Here is a 20,471-nt window from a genome sequence, read left to right as displayed (position 1 = left end):
AAGTGCCATTTGGGACGCAGGCAATCCCAGGCCTCCTTGGCAGTCATAAATCAATAGTACCCCACTGTACACCTCAGACAGAACTGAGGCTCTCTTTCTCTCCACAATGACTCCTAAAGCAGCTAGCCAAGTCCGCGACTGGGAGAGCTTATTGACGCACGCCGACACCGCAGAGAGAGTTATTTTAAAGTCACACACACACCAAGGGGGTTTCAGATTTTCTGACGTAATGGATGAATGTACAGGTAACTGCCAAAATAAAAAGGAAACGCTTAAGTAAATTAGTGATTCAATATACTTTGTAAGCAGGTGCTTCCACACAGGTGTGGTTCCTGACTTAAGCAATTAACATTCCATCACGCTTAGGCTTATTTTGTCTACCATGGCTATGTCCCCATAGGATGACAATGACCCCATCCATTGAATTGAACACTTATGGGACATTCTGAAGCTGCGCCAAGAGACAACATTTTCCACCACCAACAAAACACCAAATGCTGAAATTTCTCGTGGGAAAAATGGTTTCGCAGAGAGAACAGAGAGAACACACACAGAGAGAGACAGCGACAGAGAGAACAGAGAGAACACACAGAAAGAGACAGCGACAGAGAGAACAGAGAGAACACACAGAAAGAGACAGCGACAGAGAGAGAGGAGAGAACACAGAGAAAAAAATCTAACTTGTAATGCATATGGTGCATCTGTGAGGATAAGCCTGCAGTCAGAGGTTGCTAGGGGGTTGTGTAGCTCGTGTGTAATCATCTCCCCTCTCTCTGCCTTCTGCTGGATTCTCAGACTTCATGCCAATTCAATGCCCTTGAAAGTGTGGCTCCGGTAGGAATGAGAGGGAGGGAGGGGGAGAAGTGTATGCACTTGTTCGTGCGTGCGTTGTCGAGGGGGGGGGGGGGGGAATTTGTTACTGCAAAGGAACAGTACTTCATGTGCATAAGTAAAAAAAATAATAATCTTTAAGCCTTGATAATACATGAATCTTCAGTTGAATTCACTTACTCCATATAATATCTCCATTTGGAGAGATGTAATATCTCCATTTGTTAAGAATAGAGGAGACATGGACTGTGATTCGAGCAGGGGGAAACAAGAGAGGTCTGGTTTGCTGTGACTGGAGGCTGTGGACGGTCATTAAGTATTCCTTTAGTTGGGAAAAAAATAGCACCTTTCATGGTGGTATGGAAGCAGTGGGTCAACCTGATCTTGAATCTATTAAAAGAAGACCCATCATACATGCTTGAAGCCCCCCGCCTAATCTTATCTCCAAAGCAGCACAGTCACACAAATTAACATTCCTATACACTTTCCAACCATCTGAGAATAGGATTTGGGCTCTCTCACGGGAAACGTACAGACACACACGTACAGAGTCACACACACACGCGCACACGCATAAGAGCACTCATATACGAGTGCACACACACAGGAAATCAATTCTAAGCTTCAGTTACAACACAAAGCTTTGGTTCTCAACAAGAGAAAAATACAAATCATGAATCAAACTTCTGTGAATGATTATGCTTAGTCGACACTTGAGCATTTCTACTGGCCTGGGTTCAGTTATTACCTCTTTTTATTGGGGGTGAAAAAGACAAAACAGACCCCTGTCCGAGTGGTAAAAATTTAAATAGCTCATGTCCTGGCAGCTGAGAGAGAGAAGGCATGGATGTAAAATGACATGCTCACTTATTGGCAGACATTGTGGAACTTGGTTGGTACCTTGAGAAACTCCACTAGAGTGAAATATTCCAAATCAGAAAGGGAATAACAGTGCACCCACAGCCAACAACAGACATATTATTCACTCAGCACACTAGAAGACTAATTAGTAGTCATTCAAAACTGCTTGTGTGAAAATATTCTAAACTCAGTTTGATTGTAAATAATCATATTTTTCCCCATCCACATACAATTTATTAGCATACCAATAGCAACATAGGATTTCACTCCTACAAGTTCTATCGGGACACAATTTGAGAAGGTGACTAGAATGTTCTCCATAAGCAGCACTGGAAACAAAGAGTATAATTTACTTCATACACTAGATATACATCCCCCATTTCTCTCCTTTCAATACTCAGGAAGTTGCCGTTGCAATCTGTGATTGCCACACCCATTTTTGTGCGCTTTTAAATTCATGATGTATATCAATTGATTCTTGAATACAACTTCTACATTCCTTATGAGCTTAGTTTCAATTGCCTTACCCAATTGGAACCCAAAATGTTAACTTATTTTACTCCTTTGTAAACGGAACATTGGCCCTAAGCTCTAACCACTAGGCTACCTGCCGCCCCAAGATGACTGATTACAATGTCATGTAAAGATCAGAGTCAGAATTAGTAACAGTATTAAAATATATATAAATAAATATAACTGGTTCAAATTCTATCCAATCACACGTGTCTCACAGGACCTTAAATAAGTCAGGGGAACAGATGAGACTTTGTAGATAAGCCGAAGAAAGAAGTCTATACATACAGGCCAGTGGAAATCTCTAATATAGGAGTCTTCGAAGTAAGACTGAAGACAAACATAGACTTTGATTCCTCTCCTCATTGCAGGAACTTGAACCTGCAGAGTCAAACGGAACTGTATGTTGTGCAAATACAACCTCCCCATCATAATGTTGGCTGACTGGACACAAATAAACACAAAAATAGAGAAAATATATATAGTAGGTCTAATACTACTTCCTATATCATTTCCCCAAAACTTCTGCAGTATGACTTTAGAAGAGCATTAGATTATATAGTGGCTGGGGCATGACGCTCTGTGCTGTGCGTGTTGTCCCATCAGTGGAGGCATGATGCATGAAGGACAGCCATGCAGCCAGACAGCATAGGAGATCCCCCTGGATTAGTCACACTCGAAGGCCCCACGCTGCTCAGACTCCCCTCACAGCACCGCCACCACTCTCGCTATGCATCCCAATCCCCACCACCACATCATTACCATACAGAACACATAATGGAGCTATAGACTGCCAGCAGACAAAAATACAGCCCAAAGTCACCACCGCCAGGGCAGTGCAATACAGCACTAGAAATAATAGAACACACATACAGGCCTCAACCAATAACAGCCACTCTCCAACAACACAACCGCAGAGTTAATACAATAACGTGTCGATACAGAACACTGTAACAGCACATAAACAGTACAGCCACATTAACCACTATAATGACAACAATTCTAACCATAAAAAGACATTACTGTATATATAGTATTTAAATAGACAGTACCACACACAAAGAAAAAAAAAAACAATGTACAGCTAGCTGCAAGCTACACTGAACAAAAATATGAAGACAACACGTGAAGTGTTGGTCCCATGAGCTGGAAATACAAGATGCCAGAAATATTCCTTAAGCACAAAAAACCCTCACATGTTGTGCACAAATTTGCTTACATCCCTGTCAGTGAGCATGTCTCCTTTACCAAGATAATCCCTCCACCTGTCAGGTGTGGCATATGAAGAAGCTGATTAAACAGCATGATCATTACACTGGTGCACCTTGTGCTGGGGACAATAAAAGGCCAATCTAACATGTGAAATGTTGTCAAACAACCACTGATGTCTCAAGTTTTTCGGGAGCGTGCACATGGCATGCCGAGTGCAGGAATGCCCACCAGAGCTGTTGCCAGAATTTCAATTGACTGATTTCCTCATATGAACTGTAACTCGGTAAAATCTATTAAATTGTTGCATGTTGCATTTATATTTTTGTTCAGTATTAGTATTTCACAGTCATTGACAAATCATGTGACAATTAGCATTTTCTTTCATTTGAGCAATGATCAATATATGGCCACAAATCACCTAACTACAAGTGCTGTGTCCAATCCCAGGGAAATGGTGGTAGACACTGAACTCCACAAACTCTCCATATCCCCTTTTCATTGCAGTGCTCTGCCCGTGAGAGTAAAGTCATTTGAAGTGGCAAGTTGAGAGCACAGAAAATACACAGAGCCCTTGGCTTTGGTGTAGCAGTGACTTAAATGACTTTACGAGGTGGAAAAGGAGGGAGCTGACGAACTTACCACAGCGTTACTGCTACTATAGGCCTAATGTGCTTTCCAAACCCTTTATCTATAATGAATTTAACAGGAAACGAGAGACCGGATAGAGAGCATTAGATGTATGGCAGGGAAGTCAACTCACATTTAATCAGTTGGCCGGTGCAATAACATCTGCTGTAGTCTGGTTCTGTGTGTAGCTAGTCTACTTTGTGTCTTCACTAAGGAACAGATCTCTCATCCCTTTTCTTTCTCTAAGAGCATCTCTCCTTGTAGGTTGTTGTGGGAAATGATGTTACAGGTGTCTGGCTCAACTAAGTGGAACGGAAAGCGTCAGGATTCACACACACGTTGGTAACTACGTTGACAGGACCTAATCTTCAACAGGAATAACAGCACAGCTATTTCCATACTTTCTTTATATATTTTTTGTTACAGTAGTTGTTACACTTGTCCTGTCGCTGCTACTCCACTACAGACTCAGGAGAGGTGAAGGTGGAGAGCAGTGCGTCCCCCGAAACACGGCCCTACCAAACCGCACTGCTTCTTGACACACTGCCCGCTTAACACGGGAGCCAGCCACACACCATCCAGCTGGCCCGTCACAAGGAGTCGCTAGAGCACAATGGGACAAGGAAGTCCTGGCCGGCCAAACCCCTCTCCCTAACCTGGACGATGCTTGGCCAACTGTGCGCAGCCTCATGGGTCTCCCGGTTACGGCCGGCTGTGATACAGCCTGGGATCGAACCCGGAGCTGTAGTGACACCTCAAGCACTGCATTAGACTGCTGCGCCACTCGGGAGGCATATTTCCATTCTTCTGATATCGGTCTGTCTCCAAACAGGGTGCCAAGTGGAGGCGTAAAATTAAGCTCATTGCACTCGCTGTCCATGATGAAATACTTCTATATATTAATAGTTTAGAAATAGTTGAATATTAATGCTTACTCATTATAAAGTGTTAGCGATATTTCCATTCCTTTGATAGCTGACTGACTGGCTTCCAACAGAGTGCCAAGAGGAGTTGTAAAAGAAGCTCGTTTCCCTCCCTGTCCATTAACTTATTAAAGTCTTATTCCGAGGTCCATTAAGATGGCCTCCATGTCCCAAATGACAAACAGCAACCTCTAGGTATTTCTGACAGCATACAAATCAAACTGAGTTATAAACAATACTTGAAGACCAGGAACTGCATGACAAAAAAATCATTTGAGACTCCAAGCCCAAAATGTCACGAGGGGTAAAAATAATTCTCTCATGAAATTGTCGCTATTAATCACCGCCCAATTTTTTAATGGGAAACAGCCCGCAACTGACGGCACCCAAAATACATTTAGGGGCCCTCATATAGTCACTTTTAAAAGAGTGATTAAACTTTTAATAAATCCCCCTCCATCTTAATTATTTTTTAAACAGTCAGTTGCGATTCACTGGGTTGTGGGCCAGAGAGGTCTCTTCCTCTTTTAATGAAATCAAAACCAAACAGAAAGTGTGTAAAGGTGGCAGAGAGGACCTGTGGCTATAGGCCTGTGAGAGCTGAGCTTCCCATCCATGCCTGGCTGGTAATGCCTCATTAGAAACCCTCCTCTGCACATTTTAATAGCAGCAACACTAACACAATTAGCAAACATTCATGTCAACATTTTGAATTTGCTAGACTAAAACTGACATCTAGTTTCAACCATTCACCTTTTAACAAAGTGTGATTGTTATTTTCAAAGTTGTTTGTGAGCACAGAACTGTAGTTGAGATATGCTAACCTCACATGTATTCATCAAGGTCAGGCTTGGGAGTTAAAGCTCTAATGTACTGCACCCTGAAATCCTACCCTTATCGAAACCAGGACTGTTAACACTCCTAACCTCAAAAATGCACTCTTAAAGTTAAACCCCTCTTAAATCGTTAGCATAGGACTTTCAAATCCTAACCTTGTTTTCAGGTTGAGATGTTAAAAAGTATCATATGGGAGCTGTGGCAGTTTAATATATTTTATACAGCAAGCATAGCACTACTTAAAAAGATCACACCGCATGTGGATATTCAGCAAGGTAAAGACAATCTGCCTGTGTAAGATTCCATTATGTAACATCAGCTTGGAGCCACATACACGACATACACAAGTATTTGGACACCCTTTCAAATTAGGAGAAAGAGGAGGGAGGGAAGCGCTACTAAGGTACACAATAGTACATTTTGGTAGATGCAAGGTGCTCTTTGGTAAAAGGGGTAAATTGGTCATCAAAAAGAAAGGAGGACCAAGGCACTCTTCATATAATTAATTTAAATGCCTTTATTTGTATGGCATGTTCAATAGAAACAAAGTTTTTTAAAAACAACACGTTTCAGATGCATGGCCTTCATCAAGGAGTACCAAAAAAAAGGAATATAATGTCCTCTTTTGAACAGCTTTTCCAATTAGCCCTAACTGAAAGAAGGAGTGGTCACAAAATTGATTGGACACACCTAGTAAGCAATAATATACACATTAAAAGGTGAAATGCTGTAGCTATGTAATCGTAAAGATACAACTCCAAGCTAGAAGTATCAGAACACTTAGAAAGGTAGTTCTAACCTTAAATATGACTGGGAGAAGTGTCAAGAATAAGAAAGCAATATATTCACTAGAACACAGCAAAACATGAACAGTCTAAACATAGCTGAGGGCAATTGAGCAAAATGTCCACTAGATGACCGCAAATGGACCTATCACGACCCTTCAGGAAGGGTGAGAAATCCAGATCTTCATTTAAACCAGGTTATTTAGTGGCCTGCAGTTTGTAAATCCCAAAACTTTCTTTGGTTTAACACGGTCCCCTTTTCTAATCGAGGCCGGAACATGATCAATACCCATAGCTTATAGGGAGGCAGGATTGCCATGGTGTAAGGACTTGTAGTGTCTTCATTGCCTACCCGTATGGCGTACTTGTGTTCCGCTAAGCGGTCTTGAAGGCGTCTCTTTGTCCGTCTAATATAGAACACCTTGCACTGTGGACATTCCAATCTGTAGATGACATGAGTGGTTTTACAGTTAATGAAATGCTTGACGTAATACTCCATCTTGGATGCTGTGTCAACAAAATACTTCTTCTGTGCAATATTTCTGCAATGGTTGCAATGGTTACATTTAAAAGAGTTATTGGGTTTGTGGTCAAGACAAGTTTTTTGAGAGTCACCCGGAAGATAACTGTGGACTAATTTGTCATTCAGGGTAGGACATCTCTTAAAGCTTAAGACTGGTGGCTCAGGAAAGACTTGGCGTGAATGAGTATCTTCAGATTTCATTATTAACAAATTCGGGGGATAGTACAGTAAAACATAATGAACAGTGTAATGTTTAGATTCAGTCGTGACAGGTGAACTGTTGTGCCCTCAACTTTGGTCCCATAATCTTTGATTGCCACCATGGTTCTGCATATGCTTTTCATATTTCTTCTGAAAGAAATATCTGAATTTAGCCCTATCCATACAGGCCAATTCCCACGCGTTTAAAGGGTTAACAAGGTCTCCCACAATGACTAACAGCTGGTTCAGTAAATAAAAGTCAGTGCTAACAAGTGTATAAAAAGGTCACCCAGTGCTCCAGGTTGAGTTGAAGTTCAGACAGTGCAGTGTTTCTCTAGGAGCCGATGCCTTGACCCTGCCTCAAAGCCAATCCCCACAGATAGCTGTGCACACCTCCCAGCAGCGTGGGAAAAAATCCATTCTGAGGAGTCATTGGCAGTGCAGGCATGAAAATGTGCGGCTTAGATGGCAGAAAAATAATATTTGTGTTTGGAGTGAACTCAGATGGGCAGAGGTCGCATTGCACTGTACAGTAGCAAGAAGACGAAGGGATGAATTACAAAAACTCCACCAACAGACGTGGTATTTTTATAACCTTCTCTCCATTTCTCAGCGTCTACAGCAACAGCCTTCTCTCCATTTCTCAGTCTACCATAGCAGCCTGAGGGGAATGCAGAAGCAGAGGGTAAAATAGCTACAGACTGCAGGTGGGCTTTACAGTGTGTGTGTGTTGGTCTCAAATGGCAACCTATTCCCTATGTAGTGCACTACTTTTGCCAGGACACTCAAAAGTACTGCACTACATAAGGAAGGGGGTTCCATTTGGGACACAGCCTGTATCTTCCATCGGGGCCCAATGCTCTCAAAAACAAGACGTCACAGTCAAAGGAACTACATCTCTGGAAGAGCAAAGCGGTCTTTAAATCTCTCCTCTCCTGCACAATGCGAGCCCCAATGCCGATATCCCCATCCAGAGCTGGGTCAGAACTCCTGGGAGAGATGCACAGATTCTGTTCTAGTGATGTACCACCTCCTTCACAAGGTGTGTGAACGATCCAGCCACCAGTCAGCTATTCCCTCCCTAGCTTGACAAATATATAGGTCAGAACAGACAAATTCAGCTTTGTCCACTGTGGTTACCTTTCACACACTTTTGTCATTCAGTCCATGCCAGCTAGCCCCAGCAGACCAATCTCGGCAGCCAGAAACAAGATTAACTTTAATTACTTGAGAACAACATCTAAACTCAATGTACCGGTAAATTAACAGCTAAAGAGAAAAAGCGAGAAATAGGATAACCGTTGGGACTTTTCCTGGCATCAAAGTAAAGTACCCTGCACTAAACAGGTTCAGGTTTAGTTGCGAGCTCCAAGACTGCTAAATATTTGTCGGTTGGCAACAGAACAGTACCACTGATTCAGACCAGGGACATCACCACAGAGGAATAGAAGAAAACCCACAACAACAAGTCAAACTTTCACAGACAATAATGAAGGATACATTTGTTGCTGATTTATATCGCAAAACTTTTAACTAGAACCCCCACAATCCGCTGAAGATAAAGGATGTGACAAGAGTTCTGATTGCTACTAGGCCAGTGATGATTTCTACTAGCCTCAGTCTACACGAGATGGTTTTAGTGTTTACTCATGAGCACAGGTTCATTGGTGCCTGATAAAAGGGAATAGGCTTGTTCCACATTACATTGAATATACATCCTTAACCCAGGGCTGAAAATGATCTTAGACATCTATTGATTTCCAGAGTATGATCTTAGACAGACCCATGCATCTTGGCCCGCCGGTGCGTCACTTCAGCTAATCTAATTCTCCGGGGGAGGGGAATATTTATTCTCGCTGCGTTTTGAGTGGCCTATACTTTACGTTATTTCACTTTTAGAAAACACCATTCATTAAATCAGGATTTTTTATAGCAATTCACTTCGCTATATTAACAGATCAGTAAAGTACAGTATAAGAGTACTAGCCGGTTTCTCCATCTGATATAATTGGAAAGAAAATATGAGCGCACACTAAACCCAAAGACATAGGCTGCGTTCTCAAATAGCACCCAATTCCCTAAATAGTGCACTACTTTTGACCAGGACCCATAAGGCTCTGGTCAAAAGTAGTGCACTGTATAGTGTGCTATTTGGGACGCCACCATAGAACAGCTGTGCAGACCAGACACTACAGCCTGTGACATACTGTATCTATTTGTTACATTATTGCAATTAGGAAACATGGATAAACGCACCTTTGGCTGATGAAGACCCATAAAAATGTCAGCGCAGGTAGACATTTATCAGGCGAGGGCCACTGCACCGGTGCTGCTACACCTACAAAACAAGATACGTTTTTTTAAGGACAGTTGCTTCATCAGATAATAGGTTTAGTGTCTCGGCACAAATCATGTACTCTACTTTCTTGAAATATGATTGAAGTAGGTAGGTCACTATACAACATAAGCAGAGGCTAATTATTATACAACATGTTTGATCTGTTGTCTGGCTGCGAAACCCGGTAAAATACCTCTTCCAATGTCTTCTCACATTTCAAAATGATCACTCATTTCAACCAGCCAGTTCACCATTGAAGCAGTCTCAGTCACAGGGAGCTTATGTTCATGTAAAGCCACAGGATTATTGAATACTCGTTTCTGATTGGTTAGAAGGGCATTCTAGAATGGACATTAAAACCAGATATCGGGACAGTTGGAAAAGATATCGGGGACACCTTGCAATCATGTCGCAATAAGCGCCTACACATTTAGACCGTACTTGCTACAAAGTTAAAACAACGCTAAAACCATACAAACCAAAATTGGATACGTTATAAAACACAGGTCGAATGAATGGGGAAAAACTTAGCTAGCATTGATTTGTTTTTACGGAGACAGTTTGATGGAACATCTGATGACCTAACGTGATGAATATGAATATCTGGTCCCAGTCATGACGCACATGGCACTATGCTGTCAAATCCTCCCAAGTTTCTACTTTGACCAGCTGTTTAACTGATATTTTTGATTTGGTTATCATCATATTGGCAGGTTTTCCAGCAATAAACTACTTAGCTAGCTTCTAGCCTAGTGTTTGATATGCAATGCGATCTCCTCGTAATAAACGGTGTTGAGTCTGAGGAGAATGAACACTTTTCTAGCCATGCCAGGCAACAAAAAATAAAAATAAATTAAAAAAATCGGGGGAAATTGTGTGGTATCCAAATAAAATGTCAATAGAAAACAGCCACTAGTATTGTTAGATTTGTCAACTGTGCTATAAGCGGGATAAACAGCTTAAACAAACGCAACAGACGTTGCTGTTACTCTGGCTGCAGAGGTCGTGACTGTGTAAGCCGTAGCTAGCTAGCAAGCAAGGGATGAGAAAGTCGCTAGCGAGCCTGGCAACGAAACAAATTACGAATGACTGGGACGCGTCTCTAGCAACCAAAAGATTAAAGTATGAATTTGCTTATGAATTTAAATATCAAATATATCTTATTTCTACTGGTAAAAGTGTGCTAATATTTTTGTTTTATTTGGCAACTGTGGTATAAGCGGAATAAACGCAATGGAATAATGTTGCTGTTATTCTGGCTGCAGAAGTTGTGACTGTGTAGCTAGTTGGATAGTTTGCTGCAAGCAAAGGATAAGAACGTTGCCACTGAGCTTGGCAATGGTAATTAAAGAATGAACGACTGGGTCCATAAATAACGAACGAATTGAACAAATGACAGGTTTGCGTTTCTAGCAACCTAAAGACGAGAAAGTGTATATTTGTTAATACAAATACTTGTTTTCTTTGGCAACTGTGGTATTCGCGGGATAAACGCCTCCGTTCTGTTCATTACCTTGGAAAGATTAGCCTTAGAAGCTTAGACATAAGGACATATACATGAAAACAGCATATAGTATATGTGTACTGTATGAGCTGGTTTCATCCAAATTTGAATAAAAACTTGATATTCACTGTTCGGGAACTTGAAAAAGGAAAGTCTAATTCTATAGAGTGAAATGTCAACACAGCCGTAGCCACTAGATTGGTGACCTTTACCCTCTTAGCACAGGTTCCACACACAGACCGACTCCCACCACATTCCACACACACAGGGAATGGACCCTGGTTACACACAGTGGTGGTGTGTTGAGTCACTGACTGACTGAGCAGGACTATAAAAGAGCACTAGGAGGGCTGCGAGCGAGGCTAGCAGCGCATGGAGACTGGACTGTATGTGACAAGGTAGCAGGGTTCCGTGTTGGGTCTGCTGCCCTAGCTGTTCAGAGGAAGACGAGAGAGATACTGGCTGTGAGGACAGCACCTCCAGCTGAGCACCTGCCATCTCTCCTCTTTTCCCCATTCTCCGCCTTTCCCTCACTCTGTCTCACGAGGTCACAAGCACACACGTAGAGCAAACAGGGACAGGACACACACCAGAGACAACAACTATCCCTCGCCCCACCAGCACATCTGCCAGGGCTTAATCCCACTGTCATCTGCTGCAGGATTTTTGATCTTTAAAAAAGATTATGCTCCCAATAAACGAAAGAGGGGAAAAAAAGAAACCTATTTTTATCCCATTGCACCAAATCATTTAATTCCTGGTTTGGTTGCTCCCCTGATGTCAAATTAAATAGTAATGAATGCAGGGTTAGCTGCAGTAAAAAGTGTATATGCAGAAAATCACTTGCAGTGAAAAAGCAAAGAAGCCTGCCTTGTCTAAAACAAAAGACATTTTTCAATTCCTGGGAGCCCTGTACAGGCAAACTGACAGTAGCGGCCTCATTCACTGAGGCGCGCATATATACACACACACACACAAATCTTTTATGCAACAGCACCTAAGCTAACGTTAAGGAGGGGGTGACTCAATGCTAAAAATTAACACAGATATTGTTAACAAGCAGAGTAAAAGTTTCCTTTTAAATGGTCCTGAGGGATACGTTAGAGAAGACTGGCACCGTAGAAAATGGCTCCAAATCACCTCAGACTGACCCATTATCCAGGCACAATGGCGTCTTAGTTTTAGTAGAAACATCAGCCGGTTGTATTAAAACAATATTCCTTGTTGTTACAGGAGGGAGAGTGATGGAATAATAACACTTGGCTCACACAGGGGATATGACTTGTTTGAATGTAGCAAATAGCTGCTTTAAAATTGTGGGATAGGAGAGTTTCCACAAGGCAGCAACTGCATCGCAAATGGCAACCTATTCCCCACATACTGATGCGCTACTTTTGACCAGGGCCCATAATGTACTATACAGGGGATAGGGTGCCATTTTGGAAGCAGGCAGCATCTTTCTACCCAAAGACCAGAGAGGAGGTTCGTGTTTCACTGCCCTGAAACCACTGCCTCCTTCAGACACAAAGGAACAGTCTTTAAATACGTTGTGGTCCTTTAAAAAAAACTAAATCATTTGTTACAAGGAGATCTCTATAGCAGTTCTGTTTCTAGAAATAATGCAGCGCAGAATGACACGGAAACATACACTTCTGTTTTTCCATGTCGTATGTTAGCCAAGCCTTTCTGGATAAGTGAAATCATTATTTTTCCATGTCGTATGTTAGCCAAGCCTTTCTGGATAAGTGAAATCATTATTTTTCCATTGAGAGTAAATGCATGCACCCCCTTTACACACTCAGACAGGCAGCTTCCTTAAATAGAGATGGGAGTGGGTTGGGCAAGACGAATGCAGCCATGGAAATTTTAAAAAGGGGTGTCATTTGCTGGTGCCTATAATCGATTAAAAAGCCATTTGCTCCTCCGGTCCCGTTCCTGGCCTGCACTCCTAAATGACAGCCCCACAGAGCCATATGGCGGGGTCAGAGTGGCCCAGCCTGTGCCCCAGCCCCTCCTCCCTAGCTTCAGTCACAGTCTGCTAGGCACCTGGAAAGCACCCATGCAGACACCTCCATCTCTGGCAGACAGTCCAGGCCCTCCTGACCCAGATCTCACTACCCCATCAACACCACACTCCTTCGACATGGGAGAGGAGAATCAGGAGTCCAGCTGTATGGCAGACACAGCGCAGACAGCCAAGCATCACCAGCAGTTAGTGACATTTCACAGACCTGCAGCTGACCTCAAACATACTGCATGTGTGCAACATATTTAGTCACCTGCTGTGAGCGTGGAGGGAGGGGCGTTGAGCCAGATATCTCAGTTAAGGGGTAAGGGTTAGGAGAATGGAGGGTGCAGGGTAAGGAGAGTCAAGGGGAGAACAAGATGGTCTGAATGTCACAACACGACCAGCCTGTCCATGTTTAATCTTACTGCCTGTCACACTAATCTGACTGACAGGACAAACAGCTCTGACTGCCATTCCATGTGATGTTTGCTTGGACAAATACTCGTGTCCTGTCCACATGGCTATGGGTACTACTACCGTTGACTTTAGAGAACTAAAGGTGACTGAACTCTAACACCGTCTCTCCTTAGCACTGGGCTCCCCCCGCCCACAGTGAACACTATGTTGGCGCGACACAGAGCAAGGTTTTTTTGTCAAATGTTTTTAGCTCAGAAAACTTGTGACTAATCCAAACTTCCCACTTTTGTGCAAATCGGTGTGAATGCGATGTCTTCAAATCAAATTATATTTGTCACATGCGCCGAATACAACAGACCTTACCGTGAAATGCTTACTTACAAGCCCCTAACCAACAATGCAATTAAGAAAATATTTACACAAAAAAATTATGTGCAGCGCTCTTTATTTGAATGTTAACACCCATCCGCATGGCATTGTTTATTCAATCAGAAACAGCTGCTCAGTTATTCCTCTTCAGGTGATGAGCCTAACAGCCTCATGTCCAATTAAACCATGGAGCAAAATAAACATAGGGGATGCAAACATCACCTACAAATGTTTTCACCTGGAAATTATGATCACATTTTACTTTTTTGTTTTTGTTAGTCTGTATAAAATAAACTTCCCAATATTGAGATGCACCCCCGTCCCCCTCGGTGTCAAAAGGGTTTCAACGGGGATGCAGGCCAATATTTACTCCAATGCTTCCCACAGTTGTGTTAAGTTGGCTGAATGTCCTTCGAGTGGTGGACCATTCTTGATACACATGGGAAACTGTTGAGCGTGAAAGACCCAGCTGCGTTGCAGTTCATGACACTAACCGGTGCGCCTGGCACCAACTACCGTACCCCGTTCACTTTTGTCTTGCCCATTCAACCTCTGACCGGCACACATACACAATCTGTGATGCCATTGTCTAAAGGCTTAAAAATTCTTCTTTAACCCGTCTCCTCCCCTTCATCTACACTGAAGTGGATTTAACAAGTGACATCAATAAGAATTCATAGCTTTCACCAGGTCAGTTCTGTCACAGAACGAGCATAATGTTCATAATGTTTTGTTCAGTGTATACACATATGACCATTTTATAAAATGGTATAACAGTGTGATGTGATAGCATTGTTGTCCCAAGATTAATGCAGTGTTGTCAATTTAAAGTATCACTATATTGAAAAGTAGCCAGAGAAGTAGCTTCATTTGACCCCTCCAGTGGCTTTTATTGGTACAAGACTACAGCGACAAATTAAGTTACTTAAATGCTGCCTTTGGGGAGTTGACACCGATGATTTCAATGGTTTTGATAGCATTTAGCGACTTCTCCCACTCAATTCTGTAGCAACGAGAGTGGGAGAAGTTGAAAAATAGCTGGCAACACTGGATGAATGGTTCTGACGACAAGTTCTGCTTCACTACACCAAAACACAAATTGTCGATCATGAAAATTCGAGAAACGTAGTTACATGTCATTTGCGGCACGCATGATCATGAGCAAAGTCATTGTAGCTTGTCATGCCTGCCAGCAGGCCATCTCCGAAAAGGTTGCACCGTGTCCCTTACAATGCAGAAAATGCATACCAACTAGCTTTCAAAAGTTATCCATATAACCAGTGTGTCATTATTTCTATGGCAGATTCAAATGCAACTTATGGAATGGCGAAGTTGAAGACAGGCCAGTGGTTTCTATCGGCAATGTTTTCCCTAAACCAATGCTTATGACAAATCCAGCTTCAGAGCCAACCACAGGGCTAAATGGCTAATCTTTTGAATGGCGTGTAGCGAACCTTGGCCCCAGTCTGAAGTCCTGAGCACTCTGGATCAAGGATCTTTGTATTTTGCACTGTTCATCTTTCCCTCGATCCTGCCTAGTCTCCCAGTCCATACCACTGAAAAACATCCACACAGCATGATGCTGCCACCACCGTGCTTCACCATAGGGATGGTGCAAGGTTTCCTCCAGACGTGACGTTTGGCAATCAGGCCAGAGAGTTCAATCTTGGTTCTCATGGTCTGAGAGTCCTTTAGAGCCTCCAAGCGGGCTGTCATGTGCCTTTTACTGAGTCGCCGCTTCTGTCTGGCCACTCCGCCATAAAGGTCTGATTGGTGGAGTGCGAGGGGGTCCTTTATGCATTTGAATATTTCCTCAGTACCTGCCTAACTGTTTTTCAAACTTCATAATTGAAACATTGCTGAACGTTTTAGCTTTTCAAATATACCACTTCAAAAACATAAGCAATGTAATCGATTCAATTGTTGAACAACTGCGAGAGCGCTCTCCGATTTGACACAATGGCTTTGAAATATTTATATAAAAATAAAAAACTTTGACGACATTCAAATACTTTCAGCTTTGATCGACTGTCCATACATAAACTATGGACTTACAGATCCATCATTTACAAGAAACTGGATAAATTAAATACAGCTGAGCTGCACTGCTCCGTGACTGAACAGTGAAAAATATAAGTGAAGACTGAATCAACTGGTACAGAAGAACGATTATGAATGTTTTCTAATAAGTAGTATGTGAGGGGTGTCCATTGGTCTGTGATAGGCAGCTCCAGAGCACCGTAATCGCACATCTACAATGAAAAGTAGGTCTGCTAGCTGTTGAAACACAACCACAGAGACCTCCATTCAATACAACAGTGTTGTTAGGTACAGTCTCTAATGGCTTCCAGATTAAGCAGCCAACTCACCCGCAGACACCCACACCGCTTCCAAGAGCGTGAACATACACCCACGGAAAGACTTAAGCGTACATGGCAACGGATGGAAACGGTGATTCAAATTGTTATGTTAACTAAAACTACAGCAGATATAGTGAGAAAACCCATTCTGAAACACTTAGTGCCATTGACGCTGGCACATTAAGTGCATCTGTAACACTGCAAAAATATGTATGTGTGTGGGGGGGGGGCTGTGTATTCTCCTGAAGCTGTGCCAAAGAGGTTTCAGACGAATGGAAGCCCCCTCCTCTCCCTCATTCCCCAGTCTGTCTCAGTGGATACGTGACCAAATGGCACCCTATTCTCTAAAGCCATTAAAACACTCATCTACAGGCTGTTAGTGCTGGAGCCCATCCAGTAGCAGAATGCCCATGAAGATAGACAGACACAGCCCAGTGTGGTGAAACTCAGGCAATGGTATTGAAATGACCTCATTTCGAATGGGGGACCCACATAGCCGAGACTATTTTAATCCAAGTAAACAATCCTATAATAGGCAGAATCGTATCTATGTGAAGTGCTGAAGAAGGGTGGGTCGATTGAGAGGGAGTGCACACTAAAAGGGTAAGTTAATATGGTCTACTTAATTCAGCCTTGAGAATGAGTGACACAGCGTGCTGGATCAGAGGTCGGTGGCACATTAATTGGGAAGAATGGACTCGTGATAATGGCCGGAGCAGAAAGAGTGGAATGGTATCAACATGTCCATTTGGTTTGATGCCATTCCATTTGCCAACGCTCCGGCCATCATTATGAGCAGTCCTCCCCTCAGCAGCCTCCTGTGTGCTGGATAGACCTCATTGAAAATACAAAAATGGCGAAACAGTAAAAGAGAGGAAAGAAATGGAGGAGAAAAATAGGGCACTATCTCAAATCGAGCAGCGCATTTTATTGCCACTGGATCATAAATGACTGTTATATGCTGTATACATATACAGGTGATGCCTAGTGACCGTTAAAGCACATTCAGAACACCTTCACCCATTTCTCACCTGCCAACAGAAAGCCTGACGGTGTTCAGTTACAGTAGTAGCTCACACAGCTTTTTTTTATGTTACATTTCAGGACTGGAGTAAAAATGTATTCCCATTAAAAATCCTATTTCCCCTTAAGCCCTTACCCTAACCCTTAACCCTAACTCATAACCGACACCTCTAAGACAAACCATAACCGCAAACCGAAAAAGAGGCAGTGTGAAAGTAAACTAAATGAGAAGGGACATAACTGTTCACTGTGCCTCAACTAAATAGACTGACATCTGTTATGACTGGGAAGTGATACTCATCTTCCATAGCCCAGAGATAAATATACTGTCTCGAGTCACTTTCAGTATGCGTTGTGTATCAACCCACAGAGAGCCACATGAAATTTAAATCTGAATGTTGTGCCACACCGCAGTCAGAAGTGTGATTTCCAGAAAACGGAAGAAAGAGTTGTCGGTGATGGACCTCCACATCTCCCTGTCCTCCCTCATTTGGCAGTTTTCAGAAAGTGTGCATCCGTAAAAATGTCCAAACATATCACCCTCAGTCACCATCTGAACCATGTGACTTCGTGGTTTTTCCATCTCAAATCATTATATTTGAGGTGGAAATTTTGCTAGTTGTAGTCAAAACCAAAATGGAAGGCGGCCTTTCATCAAGGCCTCATTATGGGTGAGGGTTCTTTTCAAATGTCTATTCAACGGTTCAATGCTCTGTGACTGTATATACAAGAGTGCAATAGATCAAGCACAAATCAGGAAGTCAGCCATTGCAGTAGAATTGTGCAGTGTTATGAGTAGGATGAGCAGGTCCACAATAGTCTTCACTGACGCCCCCTCCCTCTACCCCGAGGCATCCAGAAATGAATACGGCTGACTGAATTCATAGATGGATAGGTATACAGTAACACTCTCTGTGACTGACAGGTATCCTTTGTCGGGCGTGTCAAGATGCATAAAGCAGTCAATGGCGCACAGCCAAATCTACAAGCCAGAGCAGTGACCTCGGTGATGATAGATGGATTCTCCAGACAAGCTTTTGATCCTTTCTGTACATCTGCCGCCGCGCCACACGCGCCACACAGGAAATGATGCGAGAGGCTGTGTGGAAGTAATCTAAATGAACGAGACCATAACTGTTCACTGTGCTTCACTAAACAGCCCGACATCTCTGTTATGACTGGGAAGTGATACTCAACAACTTCCATAGCCCAGAGATAAATATGTCTAGAGTCGCTTTCAGTATGCGTTATGTATCAAGCCACAGAGATCCAACGTCCACATAAATCTGAAATGTTGTGCCGCTCTGCAATCAGACAGTCAGTCTGGGAGAAGTGTGATTTCAGGGAAGAGGGGTAAATTTAACGTACAATTATGAAGCTTGCCTTTCTATTTCTAGAAAAAGATCTCAATGTCAATCACTTGTCATTGTCCTTTATTGTATTAACGTTAAACGTTAGAGCGGAACTCCTTATGTCAGACAAATTTGATTCTGTAAGTCCCTCTGTCCGCGGCTATTTGCAGATGTTATTATCAAAAGAGTCTCAATCTCACGACAGGAGAGTAATCTGCTCTCCTCTTATACACTACATGACCAACAGTATGTGGATGCCTGCTTGAACATCTCATTCCATGGGTATTAATATGTAATTGGTCCCCCGATTTGCTGCTAGAACAGCCTCCACACTTCTGGGAAGGCTTTCCACTAGATGCTGGAACATTGCTGCGGGGACTTGCTTCCATTCAGCCACAAGAGTATTTGTGAGGTTGGGCACTGATGTTGGGCGATTAGGCCTGGCTCGCAGTCGGTGTTCCGATTCATACCAAAGGTGTTCGATGGGGTTGAGGTCAGGGCTCTGTGCATGCCAGTCAAGTTCTTCCACACCAATCTCAACAAACCATTTCTGCATGGACCTCGCTTCGTGCCTGGGGCATTGTCATGCTGAAACAGGAAAGGGCCTTTCCCAAACTGTTGCCGCAAAGTTCGAAGCACAGAATTGTTTAGAATATCATTGTATGCTGTAGCGTTAACATTTCCTTTCAGTGGAAGTAAGGGGCCTCGCCCAAACCATGAAAAACAGCCCCAGAACGTTATTCAGCCTCCAGCAAACGTTACAGTTGGCACTATGCATTGGGTCAGGTAGTGTTCTCCTGGCATCCGCCAAACCCACATTCATCCTTTGGACTGCCAGCTGGTGCAGCGTGATTCACCACCCCAGAGAAAAGGTATTTCCACTGCTCCAGAATCCAATGGTGGCAAGTTTTACACCACTCCAGTCAACACTTCCCATTACGCATGGTGATCTTAGGCTTGTGTTCAGGTGCTCGGCCATGGAAACCCATTTCATGAAGCTCCCGATGAACAGTTCTTGTGCTGACGTTGCTTCCAGAGGCAGTTTGGAACTCGGTAGTGAGTGTTGCAACCGAGGACAGACGATTTTTACGTGCTACACGATTCAGCGGTCCCGTTCTGTGAGCTTGTGTGGCCTACCTCTTCGCAGCTGAGCAGTTGTTGCTCCTCGACGTTTCCACCACACAATAAGAGGACTTACAGCTGACTGGGTCAATTATGGCAGGACAGTAATTTTAAGAACTGACTTGCTGGAAAGGTGGAATCATATAGAGTGCCACGTTGAAAGTCATTGAGCTCTTCAGTTACCACATTCTACTGCCAATGTTTGTCTATGGAGATTTCATGGCTGTGTGCTCAATTTTAAACACCTGTCAGCAACGGGTGTGGCCTAAATAGCCAAATCCACTAATTTGATGGGGTGACCACGTACTTTTGTATATATAGTACATTTGCCAAAGCAGGTTTATTTAACTACGCAAGTGAGTTAAGAACAAATTCTTGTTTACAAATGGCAGTCTACCCCGGCCAAAACGTAACCGGGTCAATTGTGCACCGCCCCATGGGACTCCCAATCACGGCCGGTATAATACAGCCTGGAAACGAACCAGGGCCTGTAGTGACACCTCTAACACTGAGATACAGTGCCTTACACCGATGCACCACTCGGGAGCCCGAGGTAATGTAGCGAACTCATTTCTTGCTTATTGTTTAGTGGAGGTTAAAAATACCTGTATGCTATGGATGTTTAGAAACTGGGTGTTTCGAGCCATGAATGTTGATTGTCTGAA

General features: G+C 43.0%; 1 protein-coding gene across 11 annotated transcripts in view; it reads right to left on the bottom strand.

Annotated features, from left to right (window-relative positions):
* LOC109881845 (armadillo repeat protein deleted in velo-cardio-facial syndrome homolog) overlaps positions 1–20,471 on the bottom strand; it is a 235,978-nt gene that overhangs the window by 151,658 nt on the left and 63,849 nt on the right. For 9 of the 11 annotated variants that reach the window (XM_031805146.1, XM_031805138.1, XM_031805156.1 and 6 more), the window contains exon 2: positions 9,570–9,651. The exons of 1 other annotated variant lie outside the window; for it this stretch is intronic. The gene's annotated coding sequence lies outside the window, so the exon portion shown is untranslated. Of the gene's footprint in view, positions 1–6,941; positions 7,033–9,569; positions 9,652–20,471 lie in introns of all 11 variants that reach the window. One more of the 11 variants, XM_031805122.1, reaches the window with a different exon arrangement.

This window comes from Oncorhynchus kisutch, linkage group LG3 (genome assembly GCF_002021735.2).
Source record: "Oncorhynchus kisutch isolate 150728-3 linkage group LG3, Okis_V2, whole genome shotgun sequence".
Lineage (NCBI taxonomy): Eukaryota > Metazoa > Chordata > Actinopteri > Salmoniformes > Salmonidae > Oncorhynchus > Oncorhynchus kisutch.
The sequence above is the reverse complement of the archived record's forward strand: the minus strand, read 5'-3'. Positions and strand labels throughout refer to the sequence as shown.